The sequence below is a fragment of the Mus musculus genome, chromosome 2 (assembly GCF_000001635.26).
Source record: "Mus musculus strain C57BL/6J chromosome 2, GRCm38.p6 C57BL/6J".
Classification (NCBI taxonomy): Eukaryota; Metazoa; Chordata; class Mammalia; order Rodentia; family Muridae; genus Mus; species Mus musculus.
The window spans coordinates 17,541,166-17,565,090 of record NC_000068.7 but is presented as its reverse complement, the minus strand read 5'-3'; the positions used below and the strand labels follow the sequence as shown (position 1 = coordinate 17,565,090).

At 41.7% G+C, this 23,925-nt stretch overlaps 1 protein-coding gene and 1 non-coding gene across 9 annotated transcripts in view; one reads left to right on the top strand and one right to left on the bottom strand.

The window, feature by feature from the left end:
• Nebl (nebulette) overlaps positions 1-23,925 on the top strand; it is a 392,277-nt gene that overhangs the window by 169,859 nt on the left and 198,493 nt on the right. The window lies entirely within an intron of this gene.
• Mir6419 (microRNA 6419) lies at positions 1,465-1,577 on the bottom strand. Its single transcript, NR_105847.1, has one exon. It is a non-coding gene; the product is annotated as a microRNA 6419 (primary transcript).

Genomic DNA, 23,925 nt, shown 5'->3' with positions numbered 1-23,925 from the left:
GCTAGGCTATCCATGCTTTTATTACCATGTCAACCATGAGGCATGGCTAGAGCATTTTTCTTTTTCTTTTTCTATCATGTCTCCCACCTTCTTTTACCTCTTCACATATTCTTTGTTCACAGGAAGAGTTCATGGCTTCACCAAGCTTACTATCTTTGAGAATTCTAGCAAGAGTAGAGAGTCCATGAGTGTGTGTTTCTCAAAGATTTTAGATAAATAAATGAATAAATGGTTGGAATCCATATCAAATATTAACTTAGTAAAAACGAGCTGGTCACTTGCTAAAGGGCATTTCCTCCAACATCTGCCTTAATCCATATAATAACTGTATTAGATAAACATGATATTCCTTTCTTACTATTGTGTATTTGTACTGTAGGAAGCCCTGAGTGAGTGAAGTCCTGAGTGGGTGTGGTTGACTCGGGCACAGCTATGTCAAGGACCTCAAAATCTTAGACATGGGGGAAAATGGCAAAGCTTGCCCTAATGGTGTGAGTGTGTGCGGTTTACACAGTTTACAGTGAGTGCCCGCCATAGCGTTTCCATCTGGATATTTTTGGCCTGGAGACTGTTCCCCTACAGAGACAGCTAAACCTGCCTCCTTAATCTAGCTGTATACCATAAGCTCTGTCTCCTTTTTATCTGTAATAACCCTTCCCTCCTGTTCAAATATATACAATAACTGCCTCTTTGTTCAACTGTATTTAACATCTCTGTCTTCTTGTTCAACTGTATGTAATGAACATGAGCACCTGGGCTGCTAAGGTTTCTCTATCAGACCCCAGTCCATCTGATCTCAGGTGTTTCTGTGTCTCTGTGTTTGTCTTTTCCTCATTTCCTCATTCCCCAGTAGGCCAAGTCCTCTAGAACCAAGCATGGAGTTTGCAGCTTAAGATACATGTGGGGTTGTGTATGCCATGGCTTGTGTGTGCAGTCTGTTTCTTCAGTCTCTGTATGGAGGTTGCAGGGATAAAATTTCAGGTTATCATGGTAACAGATCAAACTGGTTTGTTTGTTTGCTTTTGTGTTTTTACTTGCTAAGCCATACTACCAGTCCAATTGTTCTTATTTTTTAAACATGAGAGCTATGATTTAGAGAGCCCCACACACCCCCCTTTTTTTAGAGTCCTGGAAACAAAGCCAGTGAATGATGCCACCTTAGGCTGGGTCTTTTCACCTCAGTGAAACTCATTGAGACAATTTCCCTGTAGACAAGCCTATAGGTCAACTAATCTAGACACCCCCTCACTGAGTCTCTCTTTCCAGGTGATTCTTGATTGTGTTAAGTCAAGAATTAAAACAACACAGCAGCCTAGGCTGGCTAAGAATGTGCTCTCCTTCTGCTTTTGCTTCTCAAGTGCTAGGATTGCATGCCCGACATAGCTTAAGATTTTAACACATGGCACTCTGGAGAATTAGCTGTACATCCTAGGTTATTCAGATGTTAGCTTTTATTGTTGACCATGTTTCCTATCTCATCTACTGTTCACTTCTGAGACTCAGCAGCACGTGCAACACTGTTTCATTCTCCATGTGTCAGATTGCTGCTGCTCTTAACATTTTGAAGCAGTGTGAGTGTGGTGGTTTGAATAGGTTTGGCCCATAGTGAGTGGTACTATCAGGAGGCTCACCTTACTGACGAGATGTGGCCTTGTTAGAGGAAGTCTGTCACTGTGGAGGTGGAGCTTTGAGGCCATAAATGCCCAGTGTGAAACTAATTCAGTTTTCTACAGGCTGCCTTCTGATCAAGGTGTAGAATTCTAGGCTCCTCCAGCATCATGTCTGCCTTCCTGCCAGAGGACTAAACCTCTGAAACTGTAAGATAGTCCCACTTAAATGTTTGCCTTTATAAGAGTTGCCTTGGTCATAGTGTCTTCATAGCAATAAAAATCTAGCTAAGATGGTAAGTATTGGTTTCTAATTTTGCTAGTACCAATGTTGTCTAGTGAAGTTGCCTAGGAGGAAAGCTAATGTAACTACTTACCCAGTGAGTGAGGTCAGTAAGACCCACTAGCACTAAAGGTGCAGCTGTAAGGTGGGCAGGGCTCATTGGGGCAGGGCTCACTGGGGCCTTCCCTCTGTGTGTGCACTTGCATTCTGAATGATGCTGGTACAAATAGTATTGAAGATAGCTCCAAATTAGAAGAAAACCTTGAGCATTGACAAGTTTAAATAGAAAACAAGACTCTTTGGAGAAGGCAGGGCCTAGTGGAGCAATGGAGCATTGAAGGTGTCAGGAAAAATGGATGGACCCAGGAAACTATGGCAGAAACTGGGATGTGGTAGATAATGTTGTTTGGCTATCTATGGGGTAGTGTCTATACAGAAAATCTAGAGGGCCTAAGAAATTCTTGTAAAGATGCTGACAGTACACTAAGGAGGTTGACTTCTCCACCTTCAGGAAGTCCTAGTATTCCCACACCCCATACCCCCTCCTTCTGAGTGACCTCATTAGGCAGGGCTTTCACTGGGACTCGGTGTCTGTGTGGCAAGATACTATTAACCGAGGAGTTAAGGGCTTGGGATTGGCTCAAACACTGTATATAAGTTGTGTACTGTGCAATAACCTCAGATCTGCACCCTGACATATCTCCAGGATCTGATTTCTAGGATTCATCCCAAGACCCCGCCTTCTTCATCTGTCCTGTTTCCACAGGGATTATAGGTATGCTGCACCAAACCTAGCTTTATATGAGTTCTAGGATTCAGAACCCTGGTCCTCATGATTGTGGGGAGTTGCTTTACCCATGGAGCCATCTCCCCAGTCTACAGAGCTCATTTTGACGAGGGCCCATATAGGAGTGGAGAAGGCAGAGAAAGTGGCATGGGTACTGTACTTATGTAGCAAGTACACTTATCATATCAAGATTGTGTATTGATTTGATCTGGTTTGAGGTGGTGGAGAATTGTCTAATGAAGGCTGTGCCCTTCCCTACCTGAGGCCTTCCTAGATAATGCCCCTGGGAGAGATTTCTAAAGTCTAATGTTATTAATGCCTTTGTGTTTTCTAGATCTGGATATCTGAGACAACAGTCTGGGCAGTGATAAGAGTTAGAGGGGGTCAGGGTTCAGGCTGGGTCCACTGTCTTTGTAACTCCACATTTGTAAACATGTGTAGGCACAAAGGAGAAAGTAAATGAATAGTCAGGGTGATTTCAGAGCCTTCAAAGAGTGTCTGTGCAGATGGATAAACAGTGCTGTGCAGGCGAAGGCCAAGGAGGACTTAGTTGTGGAAGATTATGAAGGTTGTGTTTACATTATCCTCAAAATAGGGAGTTCCAAAAAGAAATTTTTTGATGAGAAATCTACATTTTATGGTAAGGATAGATTATTATCTAGGTGTAACATTTGATTTCCACAATGGTTGTGGCAGTGGATGCTTGCACACATGTGCATCTCAGAGTTGCTTCTGGGCCATCCCTTGAGAGAAGGAGTGAGCAGAGAATTTTAGCACAAAAGTAGCGCTTTTTACTTAGCGCGACTGTTCCAGGGAAGACGTGGCTGTGTTTTTAGGTTTGTTGAGTGTTGCCACTCATCTCAAAACTGAAGCTCTTCCTCTGAAGCTTTCTTGCTGTATAAAAAATTAATATTGCATTTTAATGAAGGTAACTTAAGCACTTTAGTATTTTGCTCAGCAAATTCTGCCTTTATGTAGCCTAACCTCCCGAACTCTGTGTGTGTGTGTGTGTGTGTGTGTGTGTGTAGATGAAGGTTTCCTGTGAGGTGAACCTGGATTTAAACTGTGTTCATCGCTTACTTCTGTGTTGCTCTGGACAATTCAATTTTCATTTTTATTCTAAATGCTTTTCTTTTTTTTTTCTTAAGAGAAGATTGAAAAGTTTGTAGGAACATATGAATGAACTAGCAGTTTTAGGACAAGACAGGCACCTGACAGGTGAACGCTCTAAGTACAGCCATCACTGCAGGGACCCTGACTCTGCTACATAGTTTCACATCACAGTGCCTAGAGTAACTGTTCAGTATTAAACACAATGACTATTTCCTGTATCCCAGGAAGAGACATAGGGAGTAGGAAAGCAAGGAAGTATCACAGAAGTAGCATTTGGAAACTTTGTTGGCTTTCCTCACCTCTGGGGAGAAGTAGTGTCCAAAAACTTGATATGGAACCTTTAAAGTTGAACAGAAGAGCAAAGACTAAGATTTTGTTTTAAAATACCTGCTATTTCTTGCTAGTTCTGTGGCATAGAGGCTATTTTAAGTTTTGAGTAGGTAGTCACAAAATGTTATTGTAGCATGAATGGATCTCAGGAGATGGTGTATCTGAAGAATTTGAAGTCTGGGATCTATTGGAATCAACTTGAAGTTTGAAGTTTTTACTTATTTAATTTACTTATTTATTTTTGTTTTGTGTTGTTTGTTTTCTTTTTCAGTGCTGGTGACTGAAAACAGGGACTTGTGTACACGAGCCAGGTGCTCTATCACTGAGTACACCCTTAGCTAAAATGAACAAAGTTTAAGCAACATAGAGGAGCTAGGATGAGCTCATTGACAGGGCCTAGTCATGGACTTCAGGGTTAATCTTTCTGAAGTTAAGAAGAGGAGACAGAAGCCGGGCGTGGTGGCACATGCCTTTAATCCCAGCACTCGGGAGGCAGAGGCAGGGGGATTTCTGAGTTCAAGGCCAGGGATAACCTTTAAAAGCCAGGCATGGTGATGAATACCTTTAATCCCAGCACGGTGGAAGCAGAGGCAAAGGACCTCTCTGAGTGCCAGTTTGGCCTATGTAGCAAGTTTTAGAGCAGCTAGAGGTACATACTAAGACCTGGTATCAAAAAAGAAGTACAAATATGTATATTTACTTATTTTACTTATACACACCCAAATGGTTAAATTTGTAGAATTTTAAAGTAGCAGTAAACAAGTAAGTGAGTAAAGTTACCTTTAAAATCCATAGGCAACTTTCACAAACTTTAAGGCACTCTATTGATGATTAAAATACATTAGCATCTCTCTTTGTGCTCAACGTCTTGAACCAAGAGCAATCACACTATTAGGTGAACAATCCAAGCAAAAACATTCATACTTCAAGACATTTCAAGTAGCAAGTCTCAGTTGTGTGAGAAGATGTAGTTATTTGGGGCATATTTTATGTAAAATATACTCTGCTGGGAAGGCAATAATTTCAACGAGCTGGATGTTTCCTGGCAACGCTGTAGCTCCCAGCTAGGGTCGGCATCACAGTGACTGATCATTCTTCTCTCTAAGAAGCATCTAGAAAGTCTGAACTTTCTCAGGTTCATGAGGAGTTTGGGGGCGTCAGACTCCCATGTAGAGTCATCTGAGTTAAGAGTCAGGTCATGCTGTTCTCTGGCACTTTCTGGTGGAGATTAGTTGTGGGAGGGAGTCTGGTCCTGGAAGATTCCTGGTTAAGACTGTAAAAAAAGGGAGTCCAAAGTTAAAAACAACAATAGCATCCACTGTAAAGGAAGAAGCATTCATCCCACAGAGGGTGAGCTGGTTGGGATGAAGTGAGAGCCCCTGCTCTGAGCACCCAGCATCTCCAGCTTCTCCACTCAGGAGTGGTGATTTTTCTAACTGAGCAGTGTTTTTAGAAAGCTCAGAAACAGCTTCATCACCTTCTGATGTGTAAAGATGGTGCAAGAATAAGCCACGAAAGTAGGTTTGGTGAATTAAAAGACAATATCAGCCCCTCTCAGCATGTTTTGTGTTAGCTGTAGTTTATGAAGAGAAGAACAGTAAAGTTGGGGGTTTCTCTCTGCTTTCCTAGCCCCTCCCACTTACTTTTGCTGGTGGATTTGTCTCCTTGGTTACCATAGAGCTGCTCATTGGTATTCCTGAGTGTTGCTGAGAAACTCCTCATAATTGCACGGAACAGGAAAAATCTCTACTTTTAGGTCTTAATCAAGCTCAGGAACCCTTTTCCTTTTATGTGGCAGGTTTATTTCGGCACAGAAATGGCAGCTATGGCCCTGTGCTCCCCACCCCACACTTCTCACGGGTAGGGTGGCCAAACATCTGTCTTCACACTTGATGTGATGATATATCCTCTGTCCCAGTAAGGCAGCACTGGCCACTGTCCCTATCCACTGAAATCATCCTTATGATGTCAGAATCTCCATTCTGACTCTGCTGTCCTTGAACTCTTGCTCTAAGTTGCTGGGAGATGCTGAGTAAAAATTTCCCTCTAAGATAATTTCTCTACATTTCCCCTTATTTTGAAGTTGGTTCTTTGCATCAGAAGTGAGGGGACCACTCAAGAGTTTTCTGATTCAGTGCAGGCATCTGTGGTTGCTAACAGGAGAGGTGACTATAAAGACAGGGCCACCCCTTAATTTTCTGAGGTAGCTTGATATAGCATTAAAATGCCCGACTTCTTAGATCCTGGTCAATGAAACAAATTATGTCTTAGTCTGAATTTTGAAAGCAAAAGACATTAAATTAATTACATTTGAATCATCTTCATATTCATCAATTACTGCCGGGATTTCCAGGGCTGAGATTTATGTATATAGTAGATGCAATTACTCTTTTTTGGATGTCATAGATTAAATTCACTGAAAGATCCCTCTGGAGATGCCTTAGCTGCACTTTGCCTCTAGCCTCACTTCCATGGAATCAGTTTCAAGTTCAAATACGTTTTGTCTGATAAATTGACTACACATGCGGGGACTAAAGAGAGCAATTAACTATGACATCAAATAAATGACTCTGTGACAAGGTGTATTCCATTTAGGACGGTGTAATTCAAAATGTGAGAAAACATGATTTAGCTAGCTGGCCTGAAAGGCAGATTAAATTAGCATGCAGGAAGAATTTGGTAATTGAAGAAATACTAACATTCAAGTATGTGCTGTGAAATGATTTTGTTGTAAAGTGGTGTAGTTCTTTATGTGGCTGTAGCCTAATTTGACATTTTGGGGATCTGATCTAATCTTGATCTATGATATAAGGTACCACTGGGTCAGATGAGGATGGAGGTGAGAGGTGGCTGAAGCCCTCTATGTCATAGGAAACCAATGTATTTTCTCCTTAATAGTTAGGGTGGTATGCTGTAGATATGGAGGGGTAACTTCTATACTCCATTACAATGATTGCCCCCATTCATCACATCTCCCTTTCAGGCATATATTCTTATGCTGTTGCCTCATGACTTTATAGGATATTCTGTTGGTCAAGATGTTATCACCCCATTGATGTCAGCCATGCCTTCATTATGTGACTCATGCCAGCCAATAGACTTGGAGCAGACATGATCTCAGCAGAGGTCTTGGATGTTCCTCTCTGCATAGTATGTCTCCTGGAACCACTGCCACTTACCATAGGACTACATTCTGGGTAGCTACTGATCTAGGAGAATGAGAAAACACAAGAGACAGAAATGAACTTCCTCTGAGATGTGGAGCTGAGTAGATACAATGGCTAATTTTCCCACCCATGACCAAGAAAAATAAGTGAGAGCTATTGTCAAGTCACTGGCTTTTGAGGTAGGTTTTTTTTCCCCTGTACCATAATCATGGAAAGAGCTAAATGAATATTCAAAAAATCTATATCCCTATGAAAGTTTCATTTGATGGTTAGATAAACAGGTTTCTTTTAAAATCCCTAACCCTCACACAATATGTACTCACTGATAAGTGGATATTAGCCCAAAACCTAGGATACCCAAGATATAAGATACAATTTGCTAAACACACGAAACTCAAGAAGAATGAAGACTGAAGTGTGGACACTATGCCCCTCCTTAGAAATGGGAACAAAACACCCATGGAAGGAGTTACAGAGACAAAGTTTGGAGCTGAGACGAAAGGATGGACCATCTAGAGACTGCCATATCCAGGGATCCACCCCATAATCAGCTTCCAAACGCTGACACCATTGCATACACTAGCAAGATTTTGTTGAAAGGACCCAGATGTAGCTGTCTCTTGTGAGACTATGCCAGGGCCTAGCAAACACAGAAGTGGATGCTCACAGTCAGCTATTGGATGGATCAAAGGGCTCCCAATGGAGGAGCTAGAGAAAGTACCCAAGGAGCTAAAGGGATCTGCAATCCTATAGGTGGAACAACATTATGAACTAACCAGTACCCCGGAGCTCTTGACTCTAGCTGCATATGTATCAAAAGATGGCCTAGTCGGCCATCACTGGAAAGAGAGGCCCATTGGACACGCAAACTGTATATGCCCCAGTACAGGGGAACGCCAGGGCCAAAAAAAAAAAAAAGGGAATGGGTGGGTAGGGAAGTGGGGGAGAGGGTATGGGGGACTTTTGGGATAGCATTGGAAATGTAATTGGGGAAAATATGTAATAAAAAATATTAAAAGGATCTAGAGAGGACAGGCAATGCTCCTCTGGTGTTTTTTGTTTCTAGCTTCTGCTCTTTTGGAGTTCCTTGTCCTGACTTCCCTCACTGATAAACTGTAACTCTAAGGTGAAATAACCCTTTACCCTTTCCTACCCAAGTTGCTTTTGGTAATGGTGGTTTTTTAATTTAATTTAATTTTTTTATAGCAACAGAAATTAAATTGGGATATCACCCTACGAAGAAAGCTATTTATAATTTAACAGTCTCTTTTGGCTACAGTGTGATGATATCCTTTGCTGACAAACATTTCATGATTGGAGACTATCCGAGTATATCTTTTAAATTGCTAATTATATATTGTTACTTAATTTTTATTCAAGGCATTTAAAAGCACTAGGCCACATTTTTTTCTTTAATTGATTAATTTATTCACTTTACATCCTGGTCAAAACTCCTGCCTCTCCTCCTGGTATCTCTCCCTCACATAGCCCCTACCCCAAATCTCCTTATCCTCTGAGAAGGCCTCCCTATGGGTATCAGCCCAACCTGACACATCAAGTCACTGTAGGTATTTCCTCTCTCACTGAGGCCAGACATGGCAGCCCAGTTAGATGAATGGGCTCCACAGGCAGGCATCAAAGTCATAGACAGCCCATGCTCTAGTTGTTGAGCAACCTGCATGAAGACCAAGGTGCCTGTCTGCTACATATGTGTGTGTGGGGTGTAGATCCAGGCCATGCTTGCTCTTTGGGTGGTGGTTCTGTGTCTGAGAGCCACCAAGGACACAGGTTAGTTGGCTCTATTGGTCTTTTTGTGGAGTCCCTACCCCCTTCGGGTCCCTCAGTCCTTTCCCCAACTTTTCTATAAGACCCCCTGAGCTCTATCTAATTTTTGGCTGTGGGTCTCTGCATGTTTCCATCAACTGCTTGATGGAATCTCTCAGAGCACAGTTATACTAGGCATCTGTCTGCAAGCATAACAGAGTATCATCAAAAATGTCATGGATTGGTTCTTGTCCAAGGGGTGGGTCTCAAGTTGGGCCAGTCATTTGTTGACCATTTCCTCAGTCTCTGCTCCATTTTTGTCCCTGCACATCTTGTAGGCAAGAACCATTTTGGGTGAAAGGTTTTGTGGATGGACTGGTGACCAGACCATATTTTAAAAAATTAAATGATTTAAAAATCTCCTAACAGTTTTAAGTTGCATACAACTGATTTCATTGTTAATATAGAAAGAAGATAAAGTGAAAAAGTGAAAAGTAGGTAGCCCAGAGATTGGAGCGGGTGAGTTAGGTCTGGAAGACAAGCAGCCACATGCTTTCATGCAGCTGCAGAGACACCATGAAAGCCACTAAGGGATCATGCCAGTGCCTCTGCTTTAACCGGATCTGTGTCCTGGAGCCCCTCCCATGGGGAGGCCATGTACCCACATCAACAGAACAAGTTATTCATGTGGCCCGTTCCCTACCATCACTCATGAAACAAGGACTCTCTGGATCTACCTAAACAATGGTGACCAGGTCACAGGCACGCGCCCTCACTGTGGATCTACCTAAACAATGGTGACCAGGTCACAGGCACGCGCCCTCACTGTGGATCTACCTAAACAATGGTGACCAGGTCACAGGCACGCGCCCTCACTGTGGATCTACCTAAACAATGGTGACCAGGTCACAGGCACGCGCCCTCACTGTGGATCTACCTAAACAATGGTGACCAGGTCACAGGCACGCGCCCTCACTGTGGATCTACCTAAACAATGGTGACCAGGTCACAGGCACGTGCCCTCACTGTGGATCTACCTAAACAATGGTGTCCAGGTCACAGGCACGCGCCCTCACTGTGGATCTACCTAAACAATGGTGACCAGGTCACAGGCACGCGCCCTCACTGTGGATCTACCTAAACAATGGTGACCAGGTCACAGGCACGTGCCCTCACTGTGGATCTACCTAAACAATGGTGTCCAGGTCACAGGCACGCGCCCTCACTGCAAGGGTGGTTGAGAAATGAACTTACAACGTTGACCTTGAGCCAGCAACATTTTAAATGTGCCAACTTGATGACACTGCAAGAGTGTTCTAAAGATATTAGGGTGCCATAAGCATGGAAAATGCCACTATAAAACTATGATATTAGTTATTATTAATAGTATAGTAGTTTAAAAAACCAAACGTGGGAGTAATTTATCTCTTTACCCTTTAAACATAGCCATCAGATAAAGCAAATTAAAACAAACAAACAAACAAACAAACAAACAAAAAAAGGGGGCCGATGCCCTGAGCAGACCTTGGGTGCAAACTTCGCAGCCAGCCCCACAACACCCAGAAGAAGAACCACTCCCAGGCGCTCTAACATGCCCAGGATCAGAGGATCCCAGAATCCCAGAATCCCAGAGACAGCTTAACTCGGAGGAGTTCTGACACAACCAGGATCACAGGAAGGACAGGCTCCAGCCCAGGCCACATGAAAAAGGCATATATTTGTCAACTGGCCATTTCTTAACATCCCAAGAAAGCCTATATCAAGTAAAATATTTGTTTTGCATAAAAATCTCAGTGATTTAATTTCCATTCACTCAAATATTTTGGTAACAACTTTGGCTTAGTTTCTCAATTTGACAACATGCAAATGTTAACCATACTAAGCTAAACAATTCCCAAACTTTAAAACTATCTATTTATAAAGAAATTTAAATTTATAAATTTAAAAAATCTTCTTTTTCATCGAGGTGGCGGCATTGCTTGACTTCCTTTAGAGCCAGACAGTCATACCGGCAGCTCTAAAAATACCTTCATGAGTCAGCAGTTCAATTCCCTGTTAAGGTAATGGCGATGAAGCCTACAGGAACACTTACTTCATCTGCAGCAGACAGAATTGTTAAGTGAATCAGCGTGAAATTCCCCATACCATTCCATGCAGTCTTTATATTAAATCAGAGTCTCTGTGTCCTCGTAGAGAAAAGCTATCAGGCATCAGAATTTATATTAGATTTGTTTATGTCAGCTTGTTTGCTATTTGGAGCTGAGCTTGGTTAGTGGATAGAACACTTGAGTTGTGCAAAATAAAGGACCCAGGTTTGTGGACAGAGAAGAGGATCATGGGAGCAGAGTGGCATGTGGAAAGAAAAGAAAGGAAGGAAGGAAGGAAGGAAGGAAGGAAGGAAGGAAGAGCGAGCAGCTGGAAAGGATAGAACAGAGCAAGAGAACAGAGGGCAAGAGGGTATTATTGATCTGGTTTCCCTTCCTGTGTTCTTGGTACAGGATCTTACTGTCTAGTCCAGGCTGACCTTGAACTATAGTCCTGCTCCCTCAGCCTCCCAAGTACTAGGAGCAAAGGTATATACAGCCAGGTCTGGTTAAGATGAAGGTTAGGACCAAGAAGTTATGTATGAAGTGAAATTAAAAAGTAGCAAGGATTTTTTTCCTGGCTCAAGATTAGTGGATAAATTATATTAGAAATGCAACAGAGAAAGAAAATTACTATTTTTGATTTGATTAGTAATTAAAATCCATTATTATGATATCAAATATTTTTGTGCATACTTGTGTGTAATTTTAAAAGGCATGCTTGCTCCTTGCTTGGTTTCCCTGCCAAATGCCGCAGCCCCTCAGGACTTAGCTGCGAGATCACTCCGCAGTGGGCTCCACTTTTATCCTGCCTGTTCCTCTGGCTGGCTCTGCTGAGCCACCCAACAACCATCCCTGCCCCCTCCGCGAGTTCTTCAACTGCCCCAGTGGTCCACTTTCTTCTTCCACCTAAATCACTGTGGATGAAAAACAGCAGACAGCCTTAATATTTTAAGATCAGCCAGATAATAACTGCTGAACAAGGAATATCCTGCCCCATCCTCCTTAGGCTGCACAGCGGCCTGCAGAGGCTGCAAACTATCGGTCCCCAAGACGTACATGTCTGTCCTTCCTATTTGCTCCACGAACTGATCCGAATTCCCAATCATCCCAACGTCCTCTTCTCTTCCTGTCCTGCCTGGAAATCCTGCCTCATCCTTAGCCCAACAATTAGCTTCTTACATCTTTATTGATCCTATTAAGAAACAATTAGGGACCTAGATGTTAGTCATCAGCTTCTCTCCCTGCATGCGTGTGTGCTAACCTGTGGGTGTGATGGTACACATGTGGAGTGCAGAGCACAACGCTGTGGAGGTGGCTCTTCTCTTCCGTGTGTATCCACTGTGTCTAGGAACCCCATGATCACCAGGCTTGTGCAGCAAGCTCCTTTACCTGCTGAGCTATGCCATCAGTGCAGAGAGACAATGGTTTTAGTTGCATAGGATACAATGTATCACATGGAAATAAATTATACTAAAACGTAGCTACCTAAATGTTAAGAATTAGAATACTTATATGGCTTCTTTATTAAATGGTTAAGTATGATTGGCATTTCCAAGTGCCACTAACAATTGTAATGTGGTAAGAAAATATCTGATGTCTAGCAATGTTAACATCATAGGATCTGTTAACTCTTCTTTAATGAGTGATATAAATGCCATTAGAAGAAATTAAAAACATATTGGCCTTTCCCAATATGTTCTCAGATTTCCAAATTCTCTACACAGTTCATCCCTAAACCTTTTGGTCTCCTAAAGAACTGACCGAATGTTCCCTGCATCGGTGATCTTCCCCTGAAGGAGAATCACTCAGGTAGAGCGGTGGCACATGCACTGTTCATTAGCTGCGATCATGTTTCTGTGCTTCCTGCTTCATTTTGTTGGCTGGTTTATCTGCCCCTCTGCCAGCGCCGCACCTCTCACTCTATAGCATCCTGTTGCCTTTGAGGCTAGCAGGTCCCATTTAAGCCCATGCTTAAATCTATCTGTGTTTGTTTTGTTTTGTTTTGTTTTGTTTTTTTTTGTTCCTTCATATAAATTGTGAAATTCTGAAAACAAAACAAAACAAAACCAGTCTTTTGAGATCTTGTTTGGTATTGCATTGGATTCATAAATCATTTTTTTTTAAATTTGTCCTTCTATTGTGTTTTCATCCAATGAAGATTGTATATTTCCTATTATTTTAGTTTCCACAAACTGCTTATTAAGACTAGATGGGTTTTGAATAAACATGTTTTGAAATCCCTTTTTTGCAAAAGCAGATACTCTCTTAACCCACAAATTAGGGCAATTGTGGTAACTTGAATAAGAAAAGTCCCCATACACTCAGAGAGCTGAACACTTGGACCCCAGTTGATGGGGTTATCTGGGGAGGTCGTGGAACCTTTGGCAAGTGGAGCCTTCTGGACGAAGACATCACTGGGGGGTGGGCTTTGAGACGGTGTGGCCTCACTCTGCTTTTTGATGTTCACCCTTCTGCTATAAGCTTGTGGTTGAGGACTTGAACTCAGCCTCCTGTTCCCACTGCCATGCCTACCCCTTGCCATGATGGATCCTTATCTCTCGAGAACTGTAATCTATCTATCTATCTATCTATCTATCTATCTATCTATCTATCTATCTATAATAACTTACTCTTGGTTGTGGTGTTTTATCACAGCAACAGAGAATTGACTAGTATAGCAGTGAAATATATTTTCGAACTAGGTTACTTGGGAAAACTAATGCTTTTTACAAACTTTTGGCTGCCTCAAGGGACAAGTACTTTTAATGCATACACCTCCTATGATTGAAAAATCTTCTGTTCATTTGTATGAAATGCATCACTTTAGAAAATTGGCCATTTATTTAGATAACTGATAACCTAGATCCTGGCAGCTAAAATTCTGAAAGCAATCATGTCCTTGACATTTACTGTAATTTCATACTGAGATTATTTAGTGTAAAACATCTGAGCAGTCTAGATTTAAATCAAACTAATTCATTTACTCACTTTGTGGTTCTTTACTGAGTTCCCAATGTGTGTCAGGAAGTCCTAGGCTCGGCGATGCAGGTACAGGAAGGAATTGATGCAGAAGAGTAGAGCTGACTGTTAAAAGGCTTGTGAGATGTTGATGAGAAAGACGAGCACTGTATTTTTGTTGTTGTTGTTGTTGGTTTTTTGGGGTTTTTTTTGTTTTTGTTTTTTTGTTTTTTTCGAGACAGGGTTTCTCTGTGTAGCTCTGGCTGTCCTGGAACTCACTTTGTAGACCAGGCTGGCCTTGAACTCAGAAATCCGCCTGCCTCTGCCTCCCGAGTGCTAGGATTAAGTCGTGAGCCACCACGCCGGGCTTGAGCACTGGATTTAGCAGTCTGATTCAGTAGATGTTTTCCTAAGAGTGGCTTCAGAGGGACAAATGTTGGCTTGGGATGTGATCAGCAGCAGCAGCCATCAAGGCTGTAAGTAGGTAACTATAGGAGGAGCTTGCTGTAAAGAGCATCAGAAATAGGGTTCAAAGTGACACAAGCTGATATGCAAATGAGATATGTGGGTATCGAGGAAGAGATGGAGAAGGGAGGGGCTCATTTTGCAGCAGAGCTCTAGACAGGGCAGTAGGGGTGAGGAGGGGCAGGACCCAGTGCACAGGGAAAGAATTGACCTCAGCTAAGGATTCAGGACAATTCATCAGGGTGGGCCAGAACAAAAAGCAAAGGGCCACTTAGTTCTGCTGGGAAAATGACGAATTGATTTTTGGAGTAATCCTTATTTTCACAGGGAATTAACAATCACAGTTATGTATTGAGGATGAGCGAGTTTGCATGAGCAGGATACTGGGGAGGGAGAATAGTGTGGAAGTGGTTTTACTGTGAAGTGAGAGAGTCATAAATTTGGGACAAAGAGGGAGGCTGCCAGAAACGGCTGAGAGTGCAGTTCAAAAGGTCATAAATTAGAAGGAGATTAGACATCCCAGCCTCTGTTTTTCTTCACCATACTGGGCTTTTAGGATGTAGTAGAGAGAAAATAAAGAGTGAGGTGTTGAGAGGGTTGGGGTTTTGCTAGGAGAATAGAAAACAGAGGGAAGGGAAGGGGATAGCAGTAATTGAAAGATACTTAAGTGATCACAATGTTGGACCATAGAATGTAAACTATGCAGCCATCCTCAGAACTGCCAATGGATCCTGGAAATCTCAGATGGCACTGACCCCTATATATACACTGTGTGTTTTTTTTTCTACATATTTATATTGGTGACAATATAAACTATGTAAGGAATATATTAATTTTAACTAGTAATAAAAAGATCAACTATATAGTATAATAAAATTACTTATATTGTTCTTTTACAATCTGAGGCCATTATTGAGCAAATTAAGGGTTATTTTGAGGACAAGCAGTGTAGTGCCATGGCAGGTACTGTAACATCACACATGGCTTCCTAGCACCCTTTGGATGGATAATGTGCACAAGCTGGATATTCTGGGCAAAAGGATTGGAAGGATGGTTTAGAACTCAGGAGAGATGGAGTAAAGTTCAGTGAGGTTTCTTCATGCTATGAGGGGTTCACAATTCAAAACTTAAGAATTGTTCTTTTCTGGAGTGTTTGTAGCCATTGTTGGGTGCAGGTAATTCTGAAATCACAGAGGGAAATTAGAAGTAAATACGGACTACTGTATGTGGGTACCTGTAAAGACACTGAAAATCATGGACAGCAGTAACAGAGCTGGTAAACTGGACCTTCTACTTGAAGTCAAAATAGTGAAAGGGGTAAGATGATCAATAAACGGGGTACTGCTTGGTAGATTTGAAAGAGGCTTGGGAGGAAGCACAGCTATTGAAGTCATACATGCTCTAGACTGCGACTCTTGCCAGTGGGGCTGAATTGAGTGGAAGGTAAACTGTTTGGAAGGTCTTGGCCAATATCTGGGGTGTGGACTATATTACATCAGTGATGGTGAGGCCACTAAGAATCTGAGAAAGTGGAATAGGGGTGTGCAAGAATTCTATAGAGAACTATAGCAGGTGTGTTGAATACAGGCAGGGTATGGTGGGAGTGGGATACAGCAACTGGTACCCACAAAAGTTGAGAGGACAGAAAAGAAGGGCCTAAAAGCAGCTCAGGGATCGTGGTATAGACCCAACTTGCTATCGTTGGAAGGTCATCAAGAGAAACCATGTCTTTAAAAAAGAGACACAATTTGGGCAGAGTATGTCTTGTGCATGGATGGCTTAGTAAACTTTGGATGCCTACACAAGAGAGTAACTATCTTGCTTATAGCTACCAGCAAAAATGACCTGGTAGTCAAATTATCCAGAACAGCAACATGGTATAATATCCTAGAAAATGTAGATAAATTTTTAGCTACTTTTTAGTAGTAGGAGTAGTGCTTTTTAGTAAGAAGCACTTAGTCTAACAGTGCCTAAGAAATACATGACCAGAAATAGATTTTTGTTTCTTTTGAAACAAGGTCTCAGTATGTATCTCAGGCTGGACCCAAACTAGCTATATAAGCCAGGTTAACCTCAACTCTTTAAGTAGCCTAGTCTGCGCACAATCTTATAATCCCTTTGCTTCACCCTGCCAAATGCTGGGATTACATGCCTGTCTGGGGAAAGGATTTTTATTGCTAATAGGCAGTGCTACATTGGGTTTGATAAAAGAGAACTCCAAAGACAGTAAGTCAATAATAGCCATTTAAAAGGGGACCAGTTGTTAACAATCCTTGTAATCAAATGAGACAAGAAGTTCTGGTAAATATGAAGCAGGTGCTTGGCTCTGCTCTGTGTTTGTACTTCAGCACTGGGAAAGAGCACACGTTCACATTGACAGTCTCGTTCATCCTTAAAGTTCAAGGAAGTTTTGATTAGATTATATAGTGAAACTAATACTCTAGAGGAATTAGATTTAAGTCATGAATCTAAACATATAAAATGAAGAAGCTGACTTATTTGTTGTGATTTAATTGATGCTATTTTGTCTCAAGAACTATGTGTAAATTACCGGTACGCACATCTGTGTTTTGACATGTTGAGATAGCTGGAGAAACACAGAATTTATTTTTTTCATTCATATCCACTCTTTTTTTTTTTTTTTTTTTTTTTTTTTTTGTAGTGCAGGGGCTGAAACCTGGGGCCTGTTTGTTTGCTAGGTAAGATGTTTACCACTGAGCTTCATCCCCAGGCCAGAATTTATTTTTTGTAGGTGGTTTTAGATATCATGTGGTCTAGTCCTTTTATCCACCATTCAGGGCTATCTCAAAGCCAAAGATTCTAGAAATAACCAATTGGCTTCTTGTAATAGTATCAAGATGACTTAGTTAGAACCTAGCTCCAGTGTCCTCTGAGACTGATGGAGAATAACTATTCTCTTGGATTACTTTTAGCATAATTATTTGTTGAGGTCAATGAGATGTGACATTGCCACTACTGTTAGTCTTATTTTAAAGTTGACATTTGTTCCTAAGTTGGCTACCCCATTTCTTGACAACAACTGAGCTAATCTTCAAATGGTTGGATTGCTTTGCATGGATTACATATATAGTAAGCTTCTAGATGGTCGTATTGCTCTCATCTGGGCAAAGCACACATAGACAAATAACTACACCTGCATCATAACTTTGGAAGAGGACAGTGGAGTACCATGTGCTGCTGTCTTTATGAGATAGCCAATGATTCATGCTCATAATGCCCCAAGGTCCAAGTCCAGAATATGAAAAATACCCTCAACCTGAAGGGATATGGATTTAAATTATCTACTTATTACCCAACTGAATCATAGCAACAAAGGAAGTAAAACTATGAGACCACGAGGAGTCCTATTGTCTAAGAAGCCCAAGTCATGAACTTCCAGGTTTGTTCCCTGGTCCTTTTATATGTGGGAGATATACTTTTCTCTTTTAGAAAACGATTTTCATGATAGTTTATATAGACTTTAAATGATCAGTGCTGTATCTTATCCAGCATGTTGTATCTTCAACACAGATGAATACACGTAGGTTGCAGGTTGTAGGTTTAGGAAGTGAAGTTTTTTTTTGTTTGTTTACATTGAGTGAGTGTGTGTGTGAACCAGAACTACAAAGTCTTAAAAAAAATTCCTTCCTTCTTCCTCCCCTCTCACCCCCTCTCTGTCCCTCCGTCCTTCCTTCCCTTCCTCCCTCCCGCACTCCCTTATTCCTTTCATTCCTCCCCACCTGCTCTGTGCTCTGTGTGTATGAATATGCTGCTTGTGCTTGGACTCAGGGCCTCCCATTCAAGCCAAGCATCCATGCCCCAAGCACCTACTGGCATTTCTAACTAACCAAGCTGAAGAGGTTGGATTTACAGAGGAAACATTACTGGTTAGTCTGCTGCTTAATTAGTGGCTTAGATCAAGATTTCATGGTAGGGATAATCTCATTAGAGTGCCCTAGACTTCAGTTTGGACAAAGTATCCCTTGGCAGGGTTGAGAGCTTTCCTTCCTTGATTACCTGGCATCTGTCCACAGAAATGGAATGACTGGGATCCACTTCAGAGGAAAGGGATTCTAGAAATGTACATGTTTTGAAAAAGTGAATAAAACAAAGACCAATCGTGGCACTGCATGATCAAAGCTAGGTTTGCAGTGAGCCAAGTGTAGAGAAAGAATGGGGTGAGATGTCTTGGGGTTTCTTTTATACTCTGGGTCTAGTCTGGGTAGGTTTTATGTGTTTTCAACATTGGTTTGTTTGCTAAAAACTGGTCCCTTAGTGTGGTACTACTGAGGTAGTGGAAAACTGAAGAAGTGGCAGGAAGGATGTGTAGGTAAAGGGGCACTAGGATGGGCGGATTAGACCTGGTCAGGATGAACGGGCAGGTTAATTTCCACAAGAATGGGATGTGAAGGCCCCTTCCTTGACTGACTTTCCTGGAAGCACTTCTCCATACTTCCTGCATGTCTAGCCATCATGTGAAGTTACCCATCATGCTTTGCTGTAGCCATCAGACCCTCACAGAGCCAGACAAATGTAGACCTGTACTTGTGGACCTCCACATTGTGAAATGAATAAACCTCTTCATAAGTTTATTAGCTCCAGATGTGTGTGATAGCACAGCACAACGTAAGCAACCCAAGAACAAAACGATGACCCAACTTTAGAGTTCACCCTCTTGGATTCTCAGAGTTCACCTGAAGTCAGATATAGTAGAGCATAGCTGGATCTCGGCATTTCTTCTATGAGGTAGGAGGCAGGGACAGGGGACTGCGTGGTAGGAGCTCAGCCAGCCAGACTGGTGTGAGCAGTATTCAACAACACCAGTGTCAGAGGTTGTCCTCTGACCTCCACATGTGTGCTGGGCATGCCTCTGTGCTCCTTGCTCTTTGTGTCTCTCTGTGTATCTGTGTGTGTGTGTGTGTGTGTGTGTGTATAAAATTTTCTTTCCTAGCTTAAAAGTCAAATTCAAAGTTTTATGTGGAGAAGTTCATTATTAAATTCTGATTAAATAAAACACTTCTTGGGAGAAATTTTTTTCCTTTTCCTTTTTAAAGCAGTTTGTCTTCATTCCAGAAATAATAGATTTTTTTGTTCATTTTAAAAATCTTGTTTCTCACAAAAAAATTCTCTTCCATTCCATTAATTTATTTAGTTTTGTACTTTGGATCCTATCACATAAATTGACAGCTACACCCTTCAAATAACTTAGAAAAATGGTTTTGTTATTAAGTTGAAACAATATCACAGAGGTTTGATTTAAAAAGCGGTCAGAAATCAATGTAGCTTGCTCACGTTTGATATTAAGGTTTTAAAACTCAATGTTCCTTTGTGTACTTGCTTTTAATATAATTGTAAGTTTTAGATGTTTGAAGAGCTCCTTTAAAAAAAAAACAACTAAATTCTGTTGGCTTTTGGATGTTTGCCTAGAAAAATCTCATTATTAGAAAGCACTCTTTCTCCTTTTATAGGTTTTGATTAAAAGTAAATTACAGAGTAGGCTGTTTAATATTTTTTTTTTACCTTTTGATAAACTACATGGATTTACTAAATAGATAAGTTAGGGTCAATTACTTTCTCTTTAAGAAAGTAATTGCTGTAGAAGAATTTTAAGTACCAGCTCCCCAAGGCATTTCAAATGATTATTTTAATTGATTAACTAAGGTATAACTTACAGTTGACCACAAGTGTTTTTCTGTGTTCAATACATTTATATTCTGTCCCCTGTGTTGTGTGTGTTCCATGGAGCATTTTTCAGGAGTCTGAAACACTGGACATGAGGCGCTTGTCTCATTAGTTTGTGGTGGGGCAGCTCTGCTGGACTAACTAACCATATTCTAATGAGGTCAAGTTTTGGGATCTGTCCCCAGACAGGCCAATTACTTTAAATTTTCTCTGGCCCTTACCACAATTAGACTGTACTGTTTATTACTTGATACCTGAAAATATATAGGAACAAATATTTTGGGTACAACTCTGAAATTTCATAGCACCTGGTAAGTTGATGGCTGTGGAGACCTAGAATTTGAAGGAGGGCAGAGTTTCTAGGTTGTCACTGCTTTCCTGAGGGTCATCAGAAGGCTCCCTTTTATTTATTGTCTCAGCATGCTTTGAAAACAGGTAAAAAATCCAAGTCAAGAGACAGGTATGGTGAATGCATACTCTGCCATAGTGTAGGTATCCATTGATTGATGATTTTTCTGGAGAGTTAGAGTCTCATGAAAGTTGTTCTCACTATCTCTCCTCTCAAATTCTCTGGATAATTTATGGAGTGGATGATAGGATCTTACATCCTCTGAGACTCCCAGGGAATGTCTGATGTGATTTTATCACTTCGCTTTAAGTGAAGAGTTTGGAATTGAGCTACTTTCACCAGCTGCTCTCTGGCTGTCTATGTTCCTGGGTGGGAGGGCCGCTGCATCACCATACCAGATCCCCAGCTCAGCCACTGCTTTACTTTCTATTGAAACTGAATTCCAGTTGAATGTTACAGTGAACATCCAAGGCGGCATGGTGAGCCATGTTACATTCAAACCACTGTAAAACTTAGTCATGGTCACTTTGCTATCAGACTTTACTTGTTCTTGTTTTAAATGGTCTTCTCTCCCCCCCCCCACCCCCCACCCCCGTGTATATGTGTGTGTGTGTGTGTGTGTGTGTGTGTGTGTGTGTGTGTGTGTGTTTGTCAGATCCTCTGGAACTGGAACTGTATTTATAGACAGTTGTGAGCTACCATGTGGGTGCTGGGAATTGAAGCTGGGTCTTTTGGAGGAGCAGCCAATGCTCTTAACCACTGTGCCATCTCTCCAGCGCTTATACCTGGATTTTTAATGGGAATTTCAAAAGCAAAGTACAGTTGAAAAACAAAACATCAGGATGCCTAGAACAAGAACCCCTAAAGATAATAAGCACAGCTGCTTTTGAGGAATAGCATAAGGACTTCTTTCTTCTTTGTCTCCATCCCCTCCCCTTCTCCTTCTCTCTCCCCTCCTCTCCCTTCTTCTCACCCTTCTTCCTCTGTGTTTAGAATTAAACATAGGACCTCAAAAGTGCTACATCAACACTACCACCCAAACACACTGAAAGCCCAGTAGTAAAAATTCTTGATTCTTTGCCAGTGTGCTAAGTGTTGACAATATATTCAAAAGGATGCCTATCTGTCCCCAAGAACAGCAACTCAAAAATGCTAGAAAACTCAGTTCTTCTCCAGTTAAACTGTTTCACAGAAAACTCAGGAGCCTCTTGCTAAAAGGTAAAATGGAAGAAAGATATCGAGACGAAAGCTATCTGAAAGGCCCCAAACCCATGTAGATGCAGATGGCATGTGGTGAACCAGTTATAACTTTCTGTTGCTAGTGTCAGAGATCTCAACCCCAGCCAGCATTACAGTTGTCCAGGAGTCAAGTTGATGTTTGGGAAAGGCTGTCAAAAGAGGCTCAGAGGATGTCATAAGGGCTCAGATTTGTCCCATTTTCAATTCTGTCTGTTCATTTCAGTCTGGTTAGCCTTGTGCCACACCTTCAGCCTGCATCTTTCTAGTTGCCAGACACATGGAAGAGAGGCTCCTGGGAGACAGTGTCACTGTGATTACCTGTCCCTGATTGGATGTTGTGCCATTGAGATGCTTAATGTAGAGTGCTCTAGGTAGTTTCAAAGAGCAGCATTTTCAACACAAAGAGTAAATGTTTACAAAAACAGGAGGCAGTGGCTGCCCACCACCTTAAAAAGTTTTACTTTTGTTGTTCAAAGCTACAGTTTTAGGGAGGAAGTAACTCTAACTGGGTTTTATTGATTGATTGATTGACTGTGTTTCTGAAGCCAATAACAAAAGGATTTTGTCTTTTTTCCTTCTTTTCTTCTCCTTCCTTCTTTCCTTCCTTCCTTCCTTCCTTCCTTCCTTCCTTCCTTCCTTCCTTCCTTCCTTCCTTCCTTCCTTCCTTCCTCCCTCCCTCCCTCCCTCCCTCCCTCCCTCCCTCCCTCCCTCCCTCCCTCTCTTCCTTCCTTCCTTCCAGCCTGTAATGGCTTTTAATGACTTTTGATGCCACTCGGAAAAGACATCTATCAGGATGTCTTGGTTTTGTAGGTCTGTGTTTAACTGTGTCTTTTTTAGTGAGTGCCTCTCAGAACACAGGAGATCTGAGCTAGTACCTGCAGAGCAATACAGTATTTTTTTTAAATAAGTACTGTATAAACATTAACACTCTTTGACTCACAAACTGAGCTTATATTAATTTCTTCTAACAAGCAACTCAGAGTTCCCCATACCCTCCCCCCCCCCCAACTCCCCTACCCACCCATTCCCATTTTTTGGCCCTGGCATTCCCCTGTACTGGGGCATATAAAGTTTGCGTGTCCAATGGGCCTCTCTTTCCAGTGATGGCTGACTAGGCCATCTTTTGATACATATGCAGCTAGAGTCAAGAGCTCCGGGGTACTGGTTAGTTCATAATGTTGTTGCACCTACAGGATTGCAGATCTCTTTAGCTCCTTGGATACTTTCTCTAGCTCCTTCATTGGGGGCCCTGTGCTCCATCCAATAGCTGACTGTGAGCATCTACTTATGTGTTTTCTAGGCCCTGGCCTAGTCTCACAAGAGACAGCTATATCAGGGTCCTTTCAGCAAAATCTTGCTAGTGTATGCAATGGTGTCATCATTTGGAGGCTAATTATGGGATGGATCTCTGGATATGGCAGTCTCTAGATGGTCCATCCTTTTGTCTCAGCTCCAAACTTTGTCTCTGTAACTCCTTCCATGGGTGATTGTTTCCAATTCTAAGAAGGGGCAAAGTGTCCACACTTTGGTCTTCGTTCTTCTTCAGTTTCATGTGTTTTGCAAATTGTATCTTATATCTCAGGTATCCTAGGTTTTGGGCTAATATCCACTTATCAGTGAGTACATATCATTTGAGTTCTTTTGTGATTGTGTTACCTCACTCAGGATGATGCCCTCCAGGTTCATCCATTTGCCTAGGAATTTCATAAATTCATTCTTTTTAATAGCTGAGTAGTACTCCATTGTGTAACTCATTGCTTTACCTCACTGTGAAGAAATACACTGCAGAAGCAATTTAAAGAGGGAAGGTCCACTTGGGTTTCTGGTTTCAGGGTTATTTCTGTTAAGTGATGAGGAAAGCATGGTGGCAGATCTGCTCTATCTGTGGCAGGAAGATCACATGGCAATGGCTCCTTACATGCTTGACCCATGAGACCAGCAGCATAAGGGGAAGAATCAGGGGCAATACACCCTCAACGAACAGTGTCATCATGTTCCAAAGGGTCTATAACCTTCTAAAATCATGCCATTAACTGACCACTAAGCTTTTAAACACAAGTGTCTCTGGGGGCATTCTTCAACCCAATCACAACA